The sequence below is a fragment of the Bombus bifarius genome, unplaced genomic scaffold (assembly GCF_011952205.1).
Source record: "Bombus bifarius isolate JDL3187 unplaced genomic scaffold, Bbif_JDL3187 scf7180000008058, whole genome shotgun sequence".
In the NCBI taxonomy this organism is placed as follows: domain Eukaryota; kingdom Metazoa; phylum Arthropoda; class Insecta; order Hymenoptera; family Apidae; genus Bombus; species Bombus bifarius.
The window spans coordinates 2,053,129-2,077,947 of NW_022884422.1; the positions used below are offsets into that span (position 1 = coordinate 2,053,129).

At 37.8% G+C, this 24,819-nt stretch overlaps 1 protein-coding gene across 22 annotated transcripts in view; it reads left to right on the top strand.

Annotated features, from left to right (window-relative positions):
- Window positions 1–24,819, top strand: part of LOC117208256 (disks large 1 tumor suppressor protein) — a 526,768-nt gene that overhangs the window by 352,056 nt on the left and 149,893 nt on the right. The gene's annotated exons all lie outside the window — the stretch shown is intronic.

Below are 24,819 nucleotides of genomic sequence, written 5' to 3' on the forward strand. Positions count from 1 at the left end.
CGTGTGAATATTATCTTTATAACAGCAATTTCGAGAGGTGTTATGGAGAGAAAAAGATAAGACATTTTATTTGCGTGGTTGTGAGCTGCATTAGGAAACGAGTTCCAGAAAACGTTAATTGTACGTGATGATTATTAGGGGATGAAAGTTCACGTTTGGATACACAACTGTGGCATTCAAAACGCACATCACGTAGAATACGTTGATTTTCAGCTGGAATTAGCATCGCGAATAACAGTCTGCGAAAATCGAGATAATACTAACGTTTCGACATTGAGACATCTTATTTCGCCCTTACGTTCTTTGTTAATAATAATTTTTAACCTGATGAGAACGATCAACCACTGAAATTCCGCAATATCGACATTACTAATTGAACGAAATTTTAATTTTAGTATGATTATTTTTTCATATCAGAGATATTCTTGCCTATCTTTTACAATTCTCAAACGACTTTGAGTCGTAAAATCCATAAATTATAATTATATTATGCTATCAAACGAAGGTTGCGCGATTTTTCAGTTCACTGTCCGCTACTTTGATAAAGAATCTCGCTTTACACAGCTTACATCGGCGCTATTTTTGTTCGGCATTTTCTCAGTGTCGTCGATGTCCCTTGTAATAATGTTTGATATCGTGCGGCTTATTTTTGCTCCGGCAGCTCCATTAATAGGCGCAATTAAAATTCCCTTCGCGCTCAGGCAATTTCACAGCCAAGGAAATCTCGGACCCTCGTTTCTGTTTATTTTTATCATGCCAGACTGCTCGGTAAATATTCTCAGAGTTCTCCATGATTATTAGAGATTTTCCACCTTGGATATGCATATATACATCATAACGAAAACTCTTTTTTACGGAACGCTATCTGAAATGAACTACAAGCAGCTATAATATTCTACGAATTCATACATTGCGGAATAATTAAATTAAATATTAATTGGAATTCGAAATTAATGTAATAATCTGATGGTAATAATATGTGAATATCTTCAATTATATTTTACACTTCGAATTAAGAGCGAAATTTTGATCGTAATTTAAAGTAATAGTCTTTCACGTAAGTAAGATGTTTTAATTTTGAAGTAGTATGTATTTTGTTTGAAGTAGTATCGTATGAAACGCTTTAAGTTTTACAGTTTTATATAAATCCTGGACAAAGTAACTAACAGCTTGTACGGTATTTCGAATTTATTTTCCTCTCCAAAGGTCGCGTATAATGTATGATGTAAGTGACAGCAATTTTGGTGCCCTACCGTTCCTTAATCCGATTTAAGCAACGTCAGGATCGAATGTAGACACGACTTCTCACGTTTGTAATTTTTACTCCCCGCCGTAGCAAACAGCTTACCCGTGGAAAATCTGCCCACCCGACGTCCACGGAAAGTCAACGTTGAGAATGCAGGGTATTTCCGTCACGTGCATCTCTAAACACGACTCGCCGACTATGCGGCTATTCCATTCGAACCGAATGTCCGAGATGTGCGGAGTTCTTGTGCGACGTTATACCACCTACGAATATCTTTAAAATGATCTTGAAATTGTTTAACCTTGAAACAGTCATGCCGATATTTTTTTCATTGATGAAGCAGGTGTTAAGAAACATTTGGAAGATTCTCTTATATTATTATTATTTATGAAACAAATTGATCGACTTCATGTTTTGTGAATTTCGTGTTTGTAAATTTCCGAATTTTATTATATGAGTATACCTATTTATTGGCGCTCAATTAAAAAAAATATAACTTACCTTCATGACGATAATTACGTAGTAAATTCTAACATAAATTTGAAAGAATAATGCTTATAATTCTCTCTACTTCCCAATTTGTGAAATTAATCAGCGTGGCTTCTAAACAATTCATATATCATTGATGGAAGATTGATTATGTTTGCGCTTGTTCAAAAAGTTCATAGTAATAGCTGTAGTGTTTTATTAGCTAATTAAAAATTAGTAACGTTATGAATGAAGTATCGCGCGTGTTTCGTGCGGAACGGGAACCTTGATTTACGAGCAATAACGTTTCAAGAATAGCCGAGGCAGCGTGGAAAAGTGGAAGTACCTAATCCAATATCACACGGGTTGTCTCAATCAATTTCTTAATGGAGGGCGGGATGAAAAATTCAGAATTTCATTTTATGAAACAAGACGGATCCGTCGTAACAAGCGTACCAGCCATCGATTCGATTTAGCTTGGAGATACGCAGAGGATCGCCGGCTGTTCTTCGAATTTATTCAATGCAACGATACCGTAACTACTGCACGTACATCCAACAAATTTCAACAGCGCGGGGCCTTTTTATTCTTTTACGCTTGTGGATCCTCGTAACGTGATGGGCCACCATTTTCTGACCTCTTCTCCTTTCGAAACTGAATTTTCCGTACGTGCATACTCTCCGTTAAAATATTTCTCTGCTCCAAAGAACTCGCCTTCTTTACTATATCATCGAAATTTCTTCGGCTAGCTGTGACGGTTGCCTCCTTGGAACGCTTCGAATATAACCGAGATCCACTTTTAATCTAATTAAGCTGCGTAATTTATGGCCAACCGTGGAACGTGGGGAATTTCATTAAGGCGATATCGGCAGTTCTTCCGGCGTGTGGCGAATGAAGTCGAGTCTTTTGTTAAAATTTGGTTTCAAAATTACGGCTGAAGGGAGGAAATGTTGACAGCGTGTTTCATAAAAAGGAGAAGAAGGAGAGAACGAAAGGCAGGCTCGGTTCGACGTTGTCGAATAATTTCAAATGAAAATCCTGCCCGCGTTTCTATTTTTCGTCTCTTCAGGATTCAAATGGAAAACCGCCGCGTATCCCGTGAAGACGTTCAAATATTTCTTGATGTATTTCCGGCCCGATACACCACAATCAGGTAGCGATTCCTTTCCCTTCTTCGGGAAGGGAATATAAAATACCTTTCTCCGACTTGACGGATCGAGTCGTAAAAATTTCCGTGTGAAACTTACGTCTCTCTTTTTTTACCCTTATTAAAAGAGGAGAGAAATATAGGAGAGAAAATGAAAGGACGAATAAAAATTTCAAGTGGCAGGGAATGCGACGGAAAAAATTTGAGTTTTATTACGCGACTTTTCGCGATCAACTTTCTCATATTCTACGGCTTAAGAATTCATTTGCATTCAAATTCAACCCATTCTACGTAATCTTTTAAATCTTCCCGCAGAATCGTTCGGGAATTCGCCAATTTCTATACCCCGTTCGCCTTCACACGCGCAATTTCTTTCGTTTGTTGGCCAATTTCTGCGTGTTTCCCCCGTATTCGATATTTCGTTTACATTTCCCTTTACGAAAACTCATCGATACGGAAGAAGACGCGACTCAAAGCGTTTCTACGAATTTCAATCCAGCATTAACGTTAAGCGGTGTCCGTGAAATTACGAAAAAGTAGATGGATCGGACGTTATCGTTTCTCGTCTATTGCGTTTCGTGCTCGGCTGCTTCCGAAAAGTATAAGAATGCGCAATAGCTGAAAAACCAAAGATTTCTTAGTGTTCGAGGAAAAATTACACGCCCCGTTAAACGTCCCCTACCTTGTTTCCTTATTCTATCGTCCCGGCAATTTTTCGAACGCGTTTAAGACGTTCCTCAATGCTGTAAATTAATTCTCGCTTCAATGGAATTTACATAAAAGAAATTGAAAAGCTTGACTTTATATCGAGGCAAAGTTGCTAGTTTCAAATATTTGTATCGTTTCATTATAATCTCGAAATACCGCTATGTGTAGCACGTGTTGCAACTTATATTATAATATTTATGACGTAGAAGAGTAGTTAGAAAAGTCGTTTAGCATAACGTTATATCTTCGAGTTCGGTATTAACTTTCCACGATTAGTTAAAATTTATACCGTTAATCGCATAGGTTGTTTATAACGATGAAAGATTAAGACTCGACGAATGTCCAGACAGAAACAGAATAGATTAGCAGTCGCGAAAAAAGATACTTCGCTTGCGAGCGACAGCTTACCTCATTATAATGGATCTCATTACTTTTATCGCCGAGACATGTATCTGGTCAAAGTCGAAATTGCCTTCCGCTCTTTTTGCTGCTTTTTCTCTGGTACTCTCGCGGGGCCGAATTCGTTAACAATCTACATGCAAAAATTTTGGCTGACTCGCGTTATTCTTCGCCCCCGGACGCCATCGAGGGTCTCTTTAATTTTTCTTGAAGATTCTGAACGAGATAGATATCGTGATTTTACTGCAACTGACGTACGTTCTCGCTGGGACCTCAATTTTTTCTCATACTTTGATATATTATACCATTATACTATCTATACTTATATTTATCGTCTAATATGATTTTTTTTGTAGATATTAGTATTACTTTTGAATGAAGATAAAGCTATACGAGATATAATAACAGACAGTTAGAACTGTTTGATCATATCGAAACAAATATTGGAGACACTATTAAATTTGTTGCGAGCTTCGTGTAGCGTGGAACATGATATAATTCAGTTATTCGAATTGAACCTCCTTTGTATTCGATAATATTCAAAGTAATGTACCTATGTATCTCGCATAATGTAGGTATTATGTGTATCCGTATGAATCTAAGCGTTCTACGATTGCAAACTGGCATGAAACGAACGATTATCGGTAAGCGTTAATGAAATGTTAAACTTTTTACGCGTCGCCAAGTACGCGAGCCAGGAGAATGACAAATACGGATACATCCGAAATATTCGGTGACCCGTATAATGATATGATTACGGAATTGTAAAATTATATTTGTACGGCTACGATATTTATTGCGAGGACGTTCTGAAATTACATATTTGCGCACTATGCACTTGGAAAAGCGTGTGCACGTACACGCGCACATTTAGTCGCACATTTGCTTTCTTCTCGCACTGGAAAATTATGTTTTTCCCAAACGCTCAAGAATTTTACAATTTTACAATTACCTGCGAACAAAATCGCGCGTTTATCAAAGGCAATTAAATAACTTTATTGTTTCGGCGCAAGAAGATTTTGGCGGTTTAACATTGGAACTATTGTTCCAAAAATATTTCAGACTTCCTTGCAGACTCAGAATACACATTTATCGCTGTTGTCTCAATTTTGTTATATTTTGTATTCGCGGTGCGATTCTTAAATCGTAAATATGACGACGAAAGAATGTGTCACAAGAAAATATGCATTGATATTGCACGGAAAATCGGGTGGTTAATTATGCGGTAATTGCAGTCGTGAGAACAACAGTGAACAACTACAAAAGATCTTGATTAAAACATTTAGCATAACAATGCTGGTGGTTTCAGCCTGTGAATTACGGGCGTACACCGTAACTATAGACCTTTTTAATAAACGGGGCTAATTTATTGCACACGTGATTTCTGAAAAGAATCACTGCAATTATCAACGATGTGCTGACCTGTATTTCGTTATAAATTCCGCTCCATCTATGGGAGATTTATAATCCGAAATATCTCAGAAACGAGGAATTATAAATTTTTAATCGCATTTCGTTGACTTTAAATTGCATTTTATAACAGCTGTAGGTGATATAAAAATTCAGGGAAGAATATTTAATTCATTAAAATCCTGTGAATTTAATAACTCTCCACCGTAGATATTAAAAAATGCACGAAAAGGATTCTTTATTGTCGTATACCTGTAAGAAAAATATAGATTTTTAGCTTTTCCAGCAGATCAAGTCGATGAAATTGAATTGCAGCCAACTCAGCAATAAAGCAAACCATAGATATCCGTGGCATTTTGAAAAGAATACGGGGTCGAACACGATATCCATACCGAACTGCAGGTTGTATGGTTAACAAGCAAAGAAGACGTTCGGGGCCATTTCTGAGCCTCGTTATTGGTACTTTAAACCTACAGAAGCGCGCGCGATATACTATGTTTACGGATCCGCGCACGAAACGAGGAGGATCCTTGGGAACAACATTTAGCTCTGAGAGATACGATCGAAGATTAGCCAGCTGGTACCACACGGTTCGACGTGGTACCATGCAAGACCAAAGAAGTGGCCTTGTAGTCGTTTCGGTACCTGATATTACTATTTTCCGGTATACCGAAGCACTAATCTAGGATCCATTTAGTAAAGATAGGTTGTATAATCAATATAGCAATATACATAAAAGATGATTACAAGATAATATTGTATTATGCTTTTTGGAACTGTTATACAAACTATCCAACATTTTTACTAATACAATGCTTAATTCAAATCCTAAATAAAGGAAAAATAGTATTACTTGGAAAATCATCATTACGAAAGTTAGAATATATCCAAAATAAGATATGTGTGTGAATATATCCAAAAAGATGTGTATGGAACTATTTTGAAAATCATCACAATAAATATGCGTGTCAAAAAATAACAAAGAAAAGGTAAAAGAGACAGAAGAGATAGATTGGTTATGGTTGAACAATGACTTTTGATCGATTAGAATCGTTCGAAGGGATTAAATAAAACCTCGAACGATGGATAGTCGCGTTATTGGCCGCAAGTGTAACTAGACGTAACACGTTAATGCTTGAGTGTGCAACACACGTTGGTGCAAGTCCGTCTGCGAAACAACGGTGGAGATGTAACGCGCACGACAATCGATTTGGCAATGAGCCTCGTGATTCCATGTAGTTTCTCCCTTCCACAAACGCGATACCGGCGAACTGCATTGTTTTGTCAATACGTTCAGATAACCCGCAGTCAAAGTAACACTGCTGATTCTTTCAAGAAATCGTCCGTGATACCCGGATCGTGATACCCGATTGAAATTTACGCACGCTGTTTATCGTTCATGGTCGCAAAATCATTGAACATCATCGTCAAACAAGATAGCTCCAAATGTTTTCTAAAGAAATCGTATTGCATTGTATTTGTATTTTGTTATATTACAACAAATATTATATAATATTGGTATATAATATTTCGCAAACTTTAGTAATGTGATTTGAAGCAAAAAAGCAGTTCTAAATGCAGCATTTATATTAACATGTTTCTAAAAGACAAGAATTCCTTTTTTTAAATAAAAAAGTTGAATATGTGGGCGAAATTAAATTTAGGAATTGCTTCGTGTTCCTTTGTTCGTCTATTCGAATTTGAAAATCGTATTAAAACTAGAAACGAATAACGATATTTCTTTATTGACGACATAAATTGACGTTACGCTGAATCGGACACCTCGTCCGATATTGATTAATCGCGAATCTATATTCCGCGAGGTGGATTATCGCACTTGTCCTCTGTTGACGGCAGTTTATCTTGGACGCTTTCGTCGGACCTGAATAATTTATCAGAAATGGATATTCACTGATTCACAGATCCTTTTTCATATTCAGACTAAAGGAGAAGAGGTATCAAAGGCAAGATCGTACTCCTTGTAAAATAGTGACGCTTTAAATAAAAGACACGTTACTATTCGACTCGTATTATTATCGAACGTAAGCACGAGTAATTACGAATTACACGCCTGATAGTGAATATTTACATAATTTTTCTGGTACAGTAATATTCATTTAATTGTACGCTTCATCGAATATTGAGAATTTTAATCAAAGAATAAAGAATAAAATTGCTCGCGATAATGAATATTAATTAAAGGAATTTTGAGTAGCCAGCTAAAATACTAAACTTTATCTAATAAAATCGTGTGTGTATTATTTTTTACTATTTAACAATTCTTTATTTTTATATGCAATATACCTGCAAAATATTGATTTCATCTGGTTGTTAAATATATATAGAAAAATGGATTGAACTTTCACAAAATTGAAACTTGCGAACAGCTAATAAAAAATAAGAAAACAGGCTTAAAAAATAAATTTCAAAATACAGATGACAAGAATGTCTATACATATTTGATCTAAAATTAAAAGGAAAACGAGCTTGTCGACGAAAGACGTCGCACCCATTGAATATCAGCTTGAATGCCACTGCTGAATAAAGAATTAGAGCGGCGATTGCAGTTGCAGGTTACGCCGATCGGTTGATTCTAGTAATGAAAATTTTAATGCCCCACTCGACTACGACTGAGCTTCATAATTTATACGTTACGTCAAGCGTCACATTGCAGACGAGATTCATTAAATTATTAAGTACAATAACACTTCGGATGAAATGAATTTCTGACATGAACAGGCTTGGCACATGTATCCGTACGGTACGCCTTTAATTGAAAATTTATGTAGAAGATGCTCGTTAGCCCACATTCGCTTTTCACTTTCGATATTTTGTCTAGCATTGGTGTTCATAATGTTTTGAAGATTTAATTGATGTTTGTCAATCCGACATTTAACAGATCCTCAGAATTAGATAACTCTAAAGAAATTCTAAACAAATGTTTTGATAACTATACTTATAATTTCGTACTATTTCAAATAACGGAAGAAATTATTCATTAGAACAAGGATGTTGGAATAGATACATCTTTGTATATTTTTATAGAACGTCCTTACATCTTTTGTTATCTGATAAAATGATGTGATTTTGTTTTAACAATGACTAGCTACAACTTTTGAAAACACAAATAATTTTACCTCAATGATTATCAATATATTAAAAAGGAAGAAGTACTGAAAGGAAACGTGAAACTTCCTTTGAATGTTTCGAACGATTGTACCTGCGATTGGAAAAGGAAGTGGTCGGTGCGATTAGTCAGCAAAATTGCATATTTACTCGTCGAACGGAAGAATATACGCGAAACATACGACAAGTTCGTTAACGATGCTTGTTTCCATGAGGCGAAATATACGACATCTCCATTTACGGATGTGCGTAGCATGTGCATGGGTTTGGTTTAGGTTTACACTACAAACTCGGTTCGCCGTTGCATAATGTGCTTTGTGATCGTCGTCTCACGTAACCTTATAGGTTGACCATTGTGCCATTAAAATAGCCAGTGGACCCAAATTGATCGAATTCGAATATCTCTTCATCGAAATGTTTGTTACTCTTCAGAAAACAATAAAACAAGAAAGAAGTACCTAAAATGTATTCGATTGCGTAATCCTTTTGTTTATGTTTTTATCGCGACAGGAGTGCATTCAATAAACATTCCTTGCGTAATAAATATACAGACGTGCGTGTAGATTGATAATTTCGCAAACTCATATTGCATCGTAAATTCATTGAGTGCAAAATATTTTTAACTTCTATGGTCTCGAAAGATTTCTGGGGTTGGCATGTATCCTGGAATCCGAGAAACCAAGCATTCAAAGACTTAGGGATTTCGAAGTTATGGAAGATCCTAAGTACCAAGAATCTTCCAAGCTTCTGACCCTAGAACCCTTCCGAAATCTTTGAAACATTTGAAATCACTTGGAATCCTCGGATCCCTACTGAACCCGCCATAATACCCTGAAACCCCTATAATCTCTAAATCTACGATTCCTTGAAACTTGTAGAATTTTTGAAAATTCGGAATTCCCAATTCTTTGAAATATCGTAAAATATCCACAAATATGTCAGACTTCAAATATTTTCATGCTATTTTCGAGCTCCTATTTTCTTTCACTCAGACCACCAATTAAACTTCTCGTACACGAGATTCGTGACATTATCTAGAATTATTCCTGGTGTATAACTAGCACGATTCATCAAACTTTCGACCGAGTCTTGTTTTGATAGCCATGGAATCGTGGAATCCAGTAGAAAGCATCGTTGAACGAGTGATGTTTAATCGCTTGGGGCTCAGATAACGTTCACAGAGCTCCGGAACTAATTAAATAGGCCGCGAAGCGGTAGTAATATAACGCGTTACGAGTGCGGCACTCGGCAGTGTCGAGGACGCCGACATTCAATGATGTTAGCGACGCAATGAAATGTCAGTCATCGTTCTAACTGGTATGTGTGAACAATGGAATGGCCCGGCCACTCGAATATCCCCGATATATTTCAGCATCGAGCACCGACGGTCCTGGCCAAACGGCGAATCGCCGACGATTGAATTACGTTAACCGTGACAGCAAAATATCCTCGAATTGAGGAGTCGTTGCAGTCACGTCGACGGCCATGTTGTTCGACAGCGAGGGGGCTCGATGATCGCTCGTTTCTACCTTGATTGTCATAACGACAAAGAGTATAAAGTACGTGATTCTAATTTGTAATTTTCGTTGGTAGATTTAATGGACGCATGAGAAAAATTATAATCATTATGATAATGGAATTAAAGTAGGAATTAATTTGATATTTGTTTCTTGATTTTGTCTTTGAGGAGTTAGAGCATTTATGTGCTCTCTTCCGTATGGCGAATGTAGTGATAATCGCTGTATAATACAGTTGAGATAGTTTAATAGTGTTACCATTATCCTTCGACCGTGTCTATTGCAGTAATTATAGAGACACACCGCCGAGATGCAGACTCGATTAATCGCGTAACCCGGTCAAAAAGTATTTTATCCCATTGTTCCATTAAAACTTCTCGTAACTTAGCCTAATTCGATCGTTTATATTTTCAAAGTCGACGCTTTACTCTTCTCTACGAATTTGTAATCCGACTCGAGCGTCGACATCGAGACCGACTCTTTTAAATTTCAAACTTTTACGTCCTTAACACGATCAGTGTCGTTGTGAAACGTTCTATTTTATTTAATTTAGGAAATATAATCGTATATTAAAATATCACTTCACTCGAAGTTTCAATGAAATTTCTTATTCTTCTATCATAAAATGAATCTATTGTCATTTCTCACACATAACAACTATTTACTTGAGAAATATTCTCGTTTACATTGAATAGAAGCTCGAAGCAATCCTGAAACTTCGACTTTTGCGTATGGGACGAGCAAAAGTGTTCGTAAAGAACGTTTTACAGTAAGAGAACCGGAATCGAAGCAGCTGACACGGCTCTTGATAAACCCGCGGGTCGAAGATCAAAGATAATCAGGGACCATGACGCTCTCGAATATTGCCCTTGCTGTGACAGCAGGAGAGTGTATTTGCTTTTCGTCTCGTGCCGCTGCGAGTACGAGAGATGGAAAAAGAGAAGTCGGAAGGGAAGGAGGAAAAGACTGAGGGACAAGAGGCCGACTGGGCTGCCAAGTCTCCGAGTGTACTACTCATGTCGACCTCGCTTCAATCAGCAATTTACCATTTCTAGCCGTTAGAAACGTCTACGCACTGCAGATTCTTATTCGGTTGCAATTTCCGCAACTCGCGACAATATTATCTGGAGTAGTGTAAGACACAGGTACAATCCTTGCTAACGTCGAGAATAAAGTTTTCCGTGTAAATAGTAAAGGGTGAATATAAAACTTGAACTAAAGTAGAGTTATGAATAGATAACGAGGAGGTAAGTTGAAGGATATACAAAGCATGAAGTTTAGCTTAGTTAAGAGAATTTACGAATAATGGATTATTTACAAACTAATAGAAACACTATTAAAGTCAATTTTGTAGCCGTCTGAAAATTAGCTTTCAACGCGATTGTAGTACATGAAGTATTACATAAGAGCGGCGAAACTGCACTAATGTATCAAATCACGTAAAAGAATTATATAAGAGTCTTCTAACACGAGGATTAAACCCGATTCAAAGCACGAAAAAATTTCAAGTGCAACATATACGATCAGTGCTCATCCACTCTGTTTCATTAATTACATTTCCTAGGAAAACACTTCGACACGGATCCTCGTTATCTTCCGAAAACTCAGCCGATATTAAGACTCGCCAATTAATTGAACGACACCCAGAGTGTCTGAAGTTCGCTTCTTGTAGCAATAAAAAAGAAACGAAGGTCACTGATTCAACGTCAGACGCTTTTTTTATGCTACGGCACCGATTTTCCTCACGTAATTACGTTAATTCGATCTCGAAGTCGTTTCAACCAGTATTGGATCGCTCTTGACCCGATTGAGGAACCGTGGAGTTAAAATTCAAGGCGACGGACAAGTACGACGGACAAGTACGACCCAGGTACACGCAACCCCTCCATATACGTATTTCCCACCCAGAAATTCCTCTTTCGTTTCTTCTGTTCTTTTCTTCTTTTTCGCCAACTACGAATGTTCAACGCAAATCGAATCCCGTTTCGTTGGCCGGAAAATGCCGCAATGCGTCCGACACACAGAACATCTGAACATCGTCCCGAGAGTTTTCCTTGCGTTCTCGAATCCGTGAAACGATCGTTTGATCGATAACAGCCGGGCCTCGATCGTCAGGCTCATTCAACCCCCTCGTGTGTTCGCCCGCGCTATCGAATCGTTTTCAAGAGGGTGGGTTCACGCATGAACGCGCCTCCGATTTAAACGGCGAACCCGTGTACAAATTTGTTTGCCAGTCGCGGTGTACCGTACCCCCGTCGGGACAATCGGAGCTTTTCCTGCGTGGCTTCCATGTTTCACGTGGAAATTCAAGCTGTTTTTTCTACGAGGAAAACCGACCTTTGTACCGTGAAGTGTGGTTTGCTTTTGTACGGAGAAAGGGAAATGTTGAAGATTGGAGTGGTTATACCGGGCGAATTTCTAGACTCTTTTAACTTTCATTTCGTTGACATAGTATCTACCTTTGAGTCATCTTATTTACTCCGGTGTTTGCTACGGGCCTGTTACAGTGTTTCGTAAATCACTTGTTTCATATATTCTAGAGATAAAACAAGAGCGGAAAATAGATCGTGGTGGAGTCTAAGAATCCTTGTCAAAGAGCTGTTTAATGGAGTACTCTGGCAAATAAAGGAACTCAAAGGTACAATATTCCACGTAATATGATGTGTTGCAGTATTTTTGCAACTGTGATCATGCTTTATTTATACCGACTCGATTTTCGAATAGGCAACTTCTTTTATGCGCCACATTCTGGTCACCCTCGTGAAAGGACTCGCCTTCGAGCATTCAGCCAGAAACGGTCCGAATGAATTTTTCCTCTGAAAACAGGCTGTTAATTTAACGAGCTGCCTTTGATCGTCTTCGAGTCTGTTTTTATCGTCTCGATGGCTCTTCGAACAGAGAAAGAGGTTCCCCCCAGGCAGTGAAACTAGCCACCTTTTGTCCTAGCCATCTCGATGTCCTAATCTCACTATATTCCGTTCAACCTTTTTCATTCTTCGAAAGGTTCTGCCGCAGACGAGCTCGCACATTGTGATCGAATTGATTTTTTGTACGATACAATTTGTTTTTGATGATGTTTTCGTCGTCCATTAATTCTCAGTATTAAGCTGAAAGCTTTCGATATGATAAATAAATCGTGATTTAGATACAGCAAAGATACATCTAAGATTAAATTAGATCAAAGTAAAGATTGATTTATTCATCATTATTTATGTAATAGTACAAAAGGAAAGGAACTTAAACTGTATAGGGGAAAAATAGCCAAAATTGTTATAACTAATATCTGGGTATAGTAATGAAATTAGAATACAAAGTTTCTTACAAGTGGCAGAATCTTTATCTTTTAATCAAGCAATCAAGCATTTTGCTGTTTGCCAAATCGTCAAATTGCAATGGAATGTTAGTTCGTTAACGATCGTCAGAAAGGGATCATATCAAAAATGATAAAGAATCGAGAAGAGATATGATCGTTCTTGGTAAGTTGGTGAGAAGTAATTAGCCGAAATTGAGGATGGCAATTAGTAATGATGGCAGAGAGGGCGAATAAGAGAAAATGAGAGACAGGGGAGTAACGAAATGCTACCCGAATCGGAAGAGTCCAAAGTGTTCAATTAACGTGATAAGCTCTGGGTAAACTCGTTACTTGCATCCCGAATTTCGTCCCCTCTGAATTCGAATTGGTAAACGTAATAATTTAAGGAAATTCGAATCTTACAATCTCTTCTGTCAAATAGTTATCTAATATATATCTTTCATAGCGAATTTCGGAACTCGTAATCTCTTCTAATTAAATCATATAATTATTTTTCACTCTACAGTAGTGTTGATTCCAAATTGATATGTGATTGCCATACTCAGAGAACTATATAGAGTACTAAGAATAAAGCATATAAAAGTTGAACTATAGTTAGCACAAGTATGAATAAAGGATGATACTATGCATATGAAGGCTAGGAAAACAAAGCTGCTTCGATTGAAATTCTCGTGAGTTCGTCTTGAGAGTTATTTAAAATTTTCCATGCTTGTTTGCGTTTGCAATAAATGATTCAACGAGTTTGCAACAGTGAACGGAATAAATCTGTGCGCAGGAATGAAATGGCAGCATGGTGAAATATCTTCCACGTAAACAAATCTGAACAAATAATAGGAGGATTCCAGTTTTTGCTGAGAAATATTTATTCTCTGCTCATATTCAATTTTTACCGGAATAACTGTTTATTATCACTTCCAATTTTGTACATATTTAACGCCCAACTTTTTCATATTCACTCACAATCGCGATATTATTACTCGATAAAATTCTACGAGATAGTATCTGTAACAGAGTATAATTTCAATTTTAGTTTAAACATTTCAGTTTTTCAACATGGATCGGGAAATACAAATTATACACAGTATCTTTATATTTTCTATTTGATACGTTGTTACAACTATAAATAGTTAGCACTCCGTTAATCACGGTTTAAAAAATCATAAAGCAAGGAATTAATGAAAATCTCATACCTTTAATTTCTAAAACATATTCCTAATTGTACTTACGTCTAACGGTATACCGAAATGAATTTAAAAGACAACGACGGTAAACGATTTTATCATACGTCAACGACTTGATGAACGAGCTTACTCTTCCTTACATATGCAGATATATGTGTAGCGGTAAGCACATGACAGAGGGAGCATTGCACGATCTAAATTATCCGGAAATGCATCGGGCAGAGGAGAAGAAGCACTTTAACTGGATGTCTCAAAGCAAGAACCCTCTGATGCAACCACTAATCTGCACGTCATCTGCATTAGAAGCCATCAGGGCGACTGATATGTATACGTAGTATTCGTGTGTCCGTCTTTGATCCATGCGTTTTTCTTTCTCCATAAAGATTACCTGTTGATGAGACAAAAGGGGTATTAAAACATCGACTGTTTTCAATTAGAAACTATTACCAATAATAAACATACTCGTGTCGAAATTTTAAAAAGGAGGACAATTTATAAACACGAAGATAAAAATTAAATTTACTTTTACGTTTCGTTTCGTCGCGTCGTGAGATCAACTTGGTTGCAAGAAATTAAATTTCAAAGTTCCACGTTTCGTTGCATACTACGAAATGCGTTGAAAGTTTCAACGAGAACGTGGCGAGTTGAAATTCAAAGGAGCGTTTTTAGCACCAGTTTAAGAGACAAGCCGTCCCGTGTATGGGGCGACTGCCGCGCGAACGGGAATTAATGGAATTCTACGCTCGTATTTTGCGAACGTACGTGCCCCTAATGTTCCGTAACGTTAGGAAAAGTTGTTAGCTTTGAGCCACGTAAATAAGACGCGGCGGGTGCGCGTGCGTGTACCAATTTGAGCGGCTTTACGAGCAAATGGACCTATCCGCGAGGCATCTGGCTGGATACGAAATTATGGAATGCGTTTCTCAGCGTTGAGGGCGATTTGTCCTGGAAATTTTGCGAGAATAAGCAGACTACTTCAACGTTGACACGCTAGGAATCCTGGGTAGAGATAGTGAAAGACATAAAATCTCTTTTAATAAGTCTGGTAGTGAATCTTCTATGAAGTTTATAACCTGTACGAAATATAAAGTTATGTAAGTGAAATCAAGGAATTACTAATGTTTCCAGAATTTTTCTTGTTAGTTTAAATATATTTTAAACTAAACAGGACATATTTCATTAAGTATTATAAATAATTGTAATACTAACAAGACTAAACGCACGGAAATTCATAAGCATACAATTAATGGACAAGTTTCCAACTGAATGGAAATGCAGGTAATACGTGCAAATGGTAGGCATACACGTAAGGCGTAATCGTATATAGGGAATTTCCAATATCTCGATAAACCGAATACGCAGAACGCATAGACTCTCAATTAACACTAAGATGATAAGCAGCTTTCCATCGAAGCTCTTGAATCATTTTACATTCGCAACATTTGTTTGTTATTTGATTTTGAGTTTAATGTCAATCATTAGATTCGTCATGAACAGCCGCATCTATTGTAACTTCGTATAGTTCTATACATAGATTAAGCAGTTTTATAAGTTTTCTCATAACAAAAAATATAATATGAATAATAAAATGCTACCCAATTCTCACCCTTTGAAATATGGTGTGTCCTTTAAACAACGTGCACATTTCCACATACAATGGCTAAAACCCAATACAAAAGATATCGATAAAGAAGTCAACCTGAAAATGTACTTAGAAATTACAAGACATTTGTTGCAAACATATATTCAATAAAGAATCAGTATACAACATTAATAGTCATCTTAAACATATAATCACTGATAAAGATGATACCAGTAAATATTGGTGGCTTATTAATATAATGCATAGTTGACTGTTCAATTATTTTTTAAAACTCTGGCAAATATATACCCGTAATACACATCTTCTAAATTTTTTGGATATTTTCAAGTTGGTTTCATACTGTACCAATACAATCACGATAGACAGGCTCGATTGCAGTGCTAATGAGATTTCAAAATCTTTTGCACGAAGCACATGTTATATTTATAAAAGATTCCTAGAAGTTTTACAATACTTCAATATTTTATATTTTAGATGTTTTCCAGAGTTTTTATCTACACGATCAATCCTCCACCTTCAACATCGCAAAATTCGCCATAAAATGCATCCATTCCAGGATAATGGCAGTTTCATCGAACTAGGTTACAGTGTCTTTTTTTCAGGACTTGCTCCGTGTCGCTAACCTCGTAAACAGGCATCGATACCGCGTGAGAAATTGCGCGTTATCTCTTGATGCTCTTGAATAAACGTTAAAATAACAACGTGCTGCAGAGGAAAGGACCGCGAACAACCGGCGTTGCGCTGTTTCGTGTAAGAAGCGCGATTTCGTTGCGTGTCGTGTTCATGAAACACGTCCCACCAGCATCAATATCACTCATTCCGCTTTGCGATCAAAGTTCTGTGCTAGGTAGTAGTCTTGTCCGCGAGTGTAAACGAACATCCTAAACGTGGTGGTGGCTGAGCTATCGCGCCACGATTTTGAATCGAATCTGCAAGGCGATAACGTTATTAGTGATCGCAAACCGCATGTGTCAAACACAGTCGTTTGACTAAGTACCTTGATACGCGAATTACTTTGATACGCGAATCGATGTTCAGAGCAATCAAGGTACCATATAATACGATAGAATATTCGTATAAGCTGAGAAGTCTAATTGGAATAATCGTCTCTTAGGAAGAACATAAATCGTCATTAAATTTATAATTGAAGGACTTATGGTAAAGCTGATTCTTATTAAACCTATTGATTTTTTAGATAATAACGTTTCACGAAGTTGTTATTCTAGTAATCTTATAGAACATCCTGGAATATTCAACATAAAAACTATTAAGTTCAAGTAGAAAATACATTGTTCATTATATCGACCCAATTTGCAAATACTTTTCTCTAAAAAAAATTTAAATTACGAGATCTATAACTTGGTGATTTAATTCGACATGACAATTGTATGAATCAATTGATAAATATTTTGATGAAAAATATCGAAATCTAGTGGAAGAAAATAAAGATTGTCAGAGTTAGATATAATGCTTTCAGTTTAGGTACGCAACATTCCATTGTTAAACGATGTTCCCTAAACGGTTTTGTACCACCAGACTTTCCCCTATTCCTCAGGAGAAACCATGGAAAATGCTTTTGATCACGAGCTATTAGCGTCTCGCGAAGGGCGACGTGATAGACGATACGAGACAAGCACTCGCGTTCTCGGAAATAGAAGCACGAAAGGTAAAGAAGAAGATAGTCAGCGGAGCGACTATTGGTGGCCTCTTTATCCGCGCGGCGGTAAACTTGGCCGGAATTAAAGTAAAATACGAAATATCGCGTAGCACGCGAGAGGAGCGACGAAGGGGCGCGGGCGACGCATCGCGAATGTATCCATTACCGTGGAGCCATGCGTTTTCTTGAGGAAATTCGTTTCTCCGTTTTCCACCTGCAAACCGGAATACATGGCCGTCCGACCGCGGACGAGAACAAGGAAAGAAGAAAAAAAGAGAAGAAACGCGAGGCAACCGGAGGGCCGAGGGTGGATAAAGGGTCGATAGAGGGTGGGAACGACTCACGCAGAGCCTCTTTAGTGGCTCATAATTCAACGAGAGCTTTCCTCGAATTTCCAGCAGTCTGAGCTTCGCCGGAGATACAAATTTTGCACGCACATTTCCATGGAAACGGCTATATGGCGCTAGCCATCGTTAGGAGAAGGGGGCATTAGTCGGTTACCCGATTGATCAATGCATCGGAGAGTACGGCTTTAGAAATTTATTTCGATAAGAAGCTATATCGTGTCAAATAAAGCTTTTCGTTTCGCTTGCCTTGGTTGTCTCGAAATTTATACGCGAAACGAAAGAATTAATATTTGGGGTCGGGCGTAAAATTACACTGGCTACAAAAAGTATTTGCTGTGTTACACCATTGCATTTATTATAACATTTACATACTAATTAATTAACTCCAAGTAAATATCAAGTTTCGTATGTATACGAGAGCTAACAGAGTTGGTCAAATTCAAAGAGAGAATTAAAAAGTGAATGTATCAAGGATATTTCACTGATAAAGCTTTTCCTGCTTGATATACTTTTTGAAATACATTCATCTCTATGTTATTGAGATGGATCTCTATATAGAAATGGGGTTTCTCAGTTTATTCTATTAATTTTAACAGGAGCAACCGGAATTTTGTTCAACCTTTGTACTTATCACAATTAAATTCTACTTTTGCTCTCGTCCGGATGAAATTAATTGGGGCGGAATTATTGCTTCCCCATAACAAAATTCGCAACGAAGCTACGAAAACTAAAATCGTGTGATTTTACGTGTGTCAGATGCATTGTGTTAGATCACGAATTTGCAGCAAATCCGCATTCAACTGCAGGCATCGATACAGCAAGGGAATATGGTGCAAGTTTCGAAGACGAGTTTCCATTTGAACAAGTCGAGGCATCATCGGAGAATTCGCGTCTCTCGGGGATTCCTGACAATGTCTAAGAGAGTATCAATGTCTGTCCTGTTGGCAATGAACAGCTTTCATCGATGCAACCCCATCTGTTGGACCCTCGAAATACGTGGTACGATTCGAAGTTCGTTCGAGGAAAATCCAGCCAACTCGATCATTACTTGTCCAAAGTGAAACTATCGAAATTGTTAGTCGACTTCAGAAATTGACAACATAGCTGTATTATTTCGATATCGGGGAGGATGTGGTGAGAAAAAATACATAATTGAGATACAATTATCGAAAAATGCTATGCTGAACGAAATAGAAAATATAGATGCAAATGAAAATCGTGAATATATGTAGATACTGTGTGTATCTTCCAGGAACGTTCCTTTATTTTTGTACGCCACAAGTTCGCTGACAATTTCGTGGAGTTTAACTTGAACGTCGATTGAAGTTTCGCGTCTGTTTTCTTGATAATCTGTCGGGCATAAGTAACGTTAAGTATGGATCCCCGAGTTGGTTGGTAACGCGTGAAATGTTTCCCTTTTTCTCAGACGAAGCTTTCAAGCTCGACGGGATTTCGCGAAACGACTATTTATGTTAATACCGCGCATGCCAAGGAAAGTATATAACGCGAAACAGCGTCAAATAAGCAACGTCGACTCGAGAAAAAACAAGGGAAGGAAAACTTGTTTGCCCGGTGGAAAAGTTCTTCAGCACGTCACGTTTATGGAAACTACTTTCAAAAGGAAAGGAACAACGGATACTCGATATTAACGTTGGCCCTTCCGACTTTTCTGCATCAACATTGCATAAGAAACTTTTACAATCAATAGTTTCTTGATGGTTGGAATTTTAACGCGTTCGTAGCTGGAATAAACTTGCCATTTCGTACGAAAGAGTTTCGTAGAAAATAAAAGAAAAGGAACAATGACACGCGATAATTATGTTTTCCATGAAATAGCCACCGTTATCGCGCTAGAAAGTAAAACTCCACAAAAGCCTATACGTGAATTCGCGGTTGAGCTGTTTAATTATTAATTGTACATGCTTCTATTCGTCTTGCGTTAAGATGAAAGTGCTGAATTATATAGACGGTGGATCGACGAGAAAGCGTTTTAGTAGAAACAGAAATTGGCCGTTAGTCGTATCGAAACCTAATGTTTTAATAGAGAAACCTTCCACAGTTTCTGTAAACCGTCTGACGAGAAGTGACGTGGAAAAGAGCGTCGTTATCGACGAAATGTCCATTCGGCGTTGCACCGTTGAATACGTTGCTGAATGTGATGAATGTAACTCCTGGTTTCTACGACTTCCTCTAACACTCGGGGTTGCCATCGAGGCACAGTTATTCATGAGCTTGCTGTTCGCTTCTACAACTTCCGCTTCTGCTTGTTCAAAGTTTGTATACGACTAGTGAAATCATGGGAAACGTTACTGAATGACACTCGTATCGTTCTATCGCGGTAAACCGCGGTAACTAACTTATTATGTACATATATTGTCAAAGGAAGCTTATATTTAATTTCGTGAGACCCATTCCAACTCTTTATTTAGCAAAAAGCATTTGAGGTATTTTTATTTTATCAACTGAAATAAAAAGAGAAATATGACGTTTCTTTCTTGGAGCTTATTTCAAGATTACTTTATATTCTTGTGTAAATAAAGATGAATTTAAGGAGTATACATACGGTGACATCAAATAATCCAAGGTCAGAGGAGAACAAAAATTATTTGCACAGAGAAGAGGCACAAACGTCAAATACGCGCCATATCTTGGTCTCGTTTGTTTAAATACTTTCTACCGTCACGTGGCTTTTCATCGTAGTGGTTACTACATTTCTTCCATAAACTTTCTTCTTTAAACTGATATTATAAAACGTGTGCATCTTGGAGTAAGCGATATTTTTAAAAATATGTAGCTATATAACTTGAATTATCTATAAGGTTGTAAATGACGATTATAAAGGAACTTTTCAGTAATTGCTAATTTCACGTATGGTTGACAGTCGAAAGAAAGGATACTTCTCACAAGTGAACAATTTACCATACAAAGCGAAAGACTGGATTGCATTTACATGATTAAAGTGTCGACGTCCTAAGTGTGATACGTCACTGCGATTTTCCATTATTTGATGCTTCGCTTAGAGTTCTTCTTATAAAATATATACTATTCTATAGCCTAAATGAGATCTTGAAGAGCTTAGTTTAAAAAGATTTGTAAATTTAAAAGTTTAAAAGGTTAAACTTTTGAAAGATTGAAAATTCGAAAGTGTGATGCTTTGAAACTACAGTATATTGAAAGGATGTCAATAAAACAGTTAGCTCTCGAGCAATGATCACTTTTAGATTGCAACGTTAGCTATCACGTAGTACTAACGATAGGTATCACATAGTACATACCAACGATAAACTGGGGACTTCGAAATCTAGCGTTTCACACGGTTGACAGACGTCGACGCGGCATTAACTCCTCTCTGTTCGCCTTCTGTCCCTTGGGATACAGGACGGAACAATCTCAGGCTGGCAGGTAATATTCCCTGATAACGAACCTTTGTGCTTCACGTTACATACGTAGTTTTGAGTATTCAGCTTGGAAATTTGATCGAGCACGATGACCCTTCATCTTCATCCCTTTACGTCAGCCTTGTGCGTACCAAACTCGATTTACGTTGAATGTCTGTGTTGTTACGGACACACGTGAATCTGCCATGAGATTGTTGCAAACTGCATACATAGCAAATGCATATCCTGATTGTATGCACCATACTGGTCATCGTGGTCACCGTATCCTTTTGTCGCGAGAGTATTTGATTGGCTGCCGAGATTGAACTGGAATTACGTCCTGGAACCAACTGGTAGACGAGAGACAATTATTCCTTTTGTGTCTGTGCTTTTTAGGCGATTAAAAGCGCGCCGTGATTTACGCGGTTTGATTTGAAACTTCAGCGTCACATTTGCAATACTAGTTGCAAAAGCAAACAATTTTTTAGCCTGTCAAAGCGGCTCGGTTCTTTGTATGCATTGAATCGTTGATCGCGAACCGAATCGCTGTATACTCGCTATGGGAAAGTATTTTAAAATTTTCTATTAAAATCGATTGAAAAACATCAAAGACTGGCGGAAATATGGGATAGAATTTTTGTAACAAAAGAGACCGAACTTGCGTAGGTTTCTAGGATGGAAGTTATTGACAATCACATCAAACATTTTCACAAAAGGAGGAATGTGAATTTTTCCGCTTGACAGTACCGCGTATCCGCTAACAACAAATTCATGTTGGAGCTAGTACGTTCGTTACCGCGCTCCGGCGGGCATTGCTAATTGAAGACAAATCGATTTCGTTTTTTAATTTTGCTGCCCAGCCAAAATCAATTCGAATTCAATTTCGTTTCTCGTGCCGGTTAACGACTTGCCACGCCATCTCCGTGTTCCCTCGTTGTTTTTACCGATAATTGTAACGACCGTATGTATGTCTCGTCAGCGAGTATGCCCATCGCTGTTCCACAGCCCAACAATTTTTCCATTATTTCCGCCGTGTAGCTGTTGCGAGATTTTCCGCATGTTTGCCGCACCCGATAATCTATTACTCCACGCGCCTTTTCGATTTTCAAATTCAAACGTAATTAAAACTGGAGCATTGACAACTTCCGCGAACTTCTGAATAATTTCTACAGAAGATTAATTTATGTTTATTCATACATTAGACAATTACTGCTGCTTTCCTCGATTAAAATATTTTATCTGCAAGTAAAGTTGTAGTTTCGACCAATCGCGGGGAGACGCAATCGCGAGGAGAGACGTCAACGGGAGTCGTAAATTCCCGTTACAATCGACACCACGAATTGATCGATCCCCTGATTTCCGTTGAGATAATAGGGGTGATTCAGTTTGTATAACACTGTGATTCACAGAATTATAAATTATATATTTTTCCACTTAATTTACAGCGTTGCTTATAATATATCGTCGACAATGAGTTAGCGTATAGAGACGCGATATACTGGCACAATATTCGTTGATGATAGAGCAAGGCTCTGAGTTTTGTTATTGTTGAAAATTGTGGATATTTAAGGCCGAAATAATGTTATAAATTTATACTGAGGATTAATATTAAAACAATGATATATTTATTTCATGGACGATTCCTTATATATTCATCGATACACATTTGCACGCGTCTCAGCACTTTCTTCTATACCCGACTGTAAACCGACTCCTCGACGACCCTTAACCGACTGAGGAGTTTACATTCATCTGTTTTCGAGACGCTTCGGACACACATACTTCCACACACTGATATTCACATACAAGTATCTCTACTACGCACTTAACCTAGTCCAGCACAGAAAATTATACATATCTCAACAGTTATAGTTGATTAACCCGTTACTAACATGTTGACTCGACCGTCCTGATGTCGCAGGAGAAGTTGGTGACTTTACCCTCCTGAAGTCGCAGTAAGGTACAGTGACGATGCTGTGTCGTAGGAAAGCTAGTGATGGGTATGTCTAGCGCACGGGACCATCGGATTTGTTCATGACATTTCTGGTCAGGAAAGTGAGGGCAGTATACATTGCTTTTGATTGGATAAACGTAGGTTGGTAGACTAGGAAGGGTCTTAGCCGCCCTCGATAGAAAGTTGCTATTAGGAAGCATCGTACGTGAGAAAAACTAACTTTCCCTTGTCAAGCCGTAGTAGACAATAGTCTTTAGAAATGATTCGGAAAACAGATATTTGTTGGGTCTGAAGGACCTTAGCTAGCAAATTACTGGGATTTATGACGGGTCCTTAAGGCTATTGAGGGTACGCCGTAAGAATGAGCGGACATCTGGTGTCCGACTGGCCCGCGGTGTATAACCTAATCCAGGTAGAGAGTCGCCCGGCGTAACAAAAGTTATATGCATGTGGTTTCGAAATAGTGAATAAATATTTTAAATTAAACGAAGGAAGATATAAACGGCACAAAAAATAATGAGATTTTAGTTCTTCCGGATTTTTCGAAACGGTAGATAGAACATTTTAATTAAGGAGGGCAGAATATGCACGCGTATTCGTAAAAGAGATTTTGTATGAATATCATTTCGCAGCTGCAAATTGATATACGTATATTTCAGTGTTATTAAATTATAAATATAAGTGCACAAATGTATAGAATATCTCAAATAAAGTAGATACTTGCGATATTTGAAAAATGAAACGAATTTCCATTTTTGTTCCATCCTTTCAGTAGTATTCATAAAATTATGAATGCGCATAAACATCCGCGATCTAATTAAAAAATTCGATATTCTCCCTTGTTTTTTTTTTTTTAAAGTACCTAAATTTTCAAATTATATCAACCCTCTACAAATCACATGGGATTCGACGCGTAACGTCACCGCGGGATTTCTTCAGAGAAGTTTAATTAAAACGCCAGTCTGTCGGGAGTAGAGAGAAAAAATAGAGATAGATCGGGCGTGCACAGTGTTTCGAGAGAATTAAACGCTATCGTTTCCCGATTTGCGATACATCGGCATCCACGGTGCATACATTCCGGCGTCGCGACAGTAGCGGAGATCTTTATTGCGTTTCGAAGTACCAGGACTGGTAAACAAAGCGGTAATCTGTCGTGCAGGTTGTTCCGGTGGCGCGGCACGAAATTGCATTCCATAGTAAACGGGCGAAAATGGCAAAGGTCGTGTGTCGGCCATCACATCGGCAAGCTTGCTGCTCAAAGTGTACACTGTAAACATTCGGTGTCCAACTAGACCGACAATGCGAAAAAGTAAAAGTCGCGTCAGCAGGATACTGATCATTTTTGCAATATTCGAAGGAGGGAAGC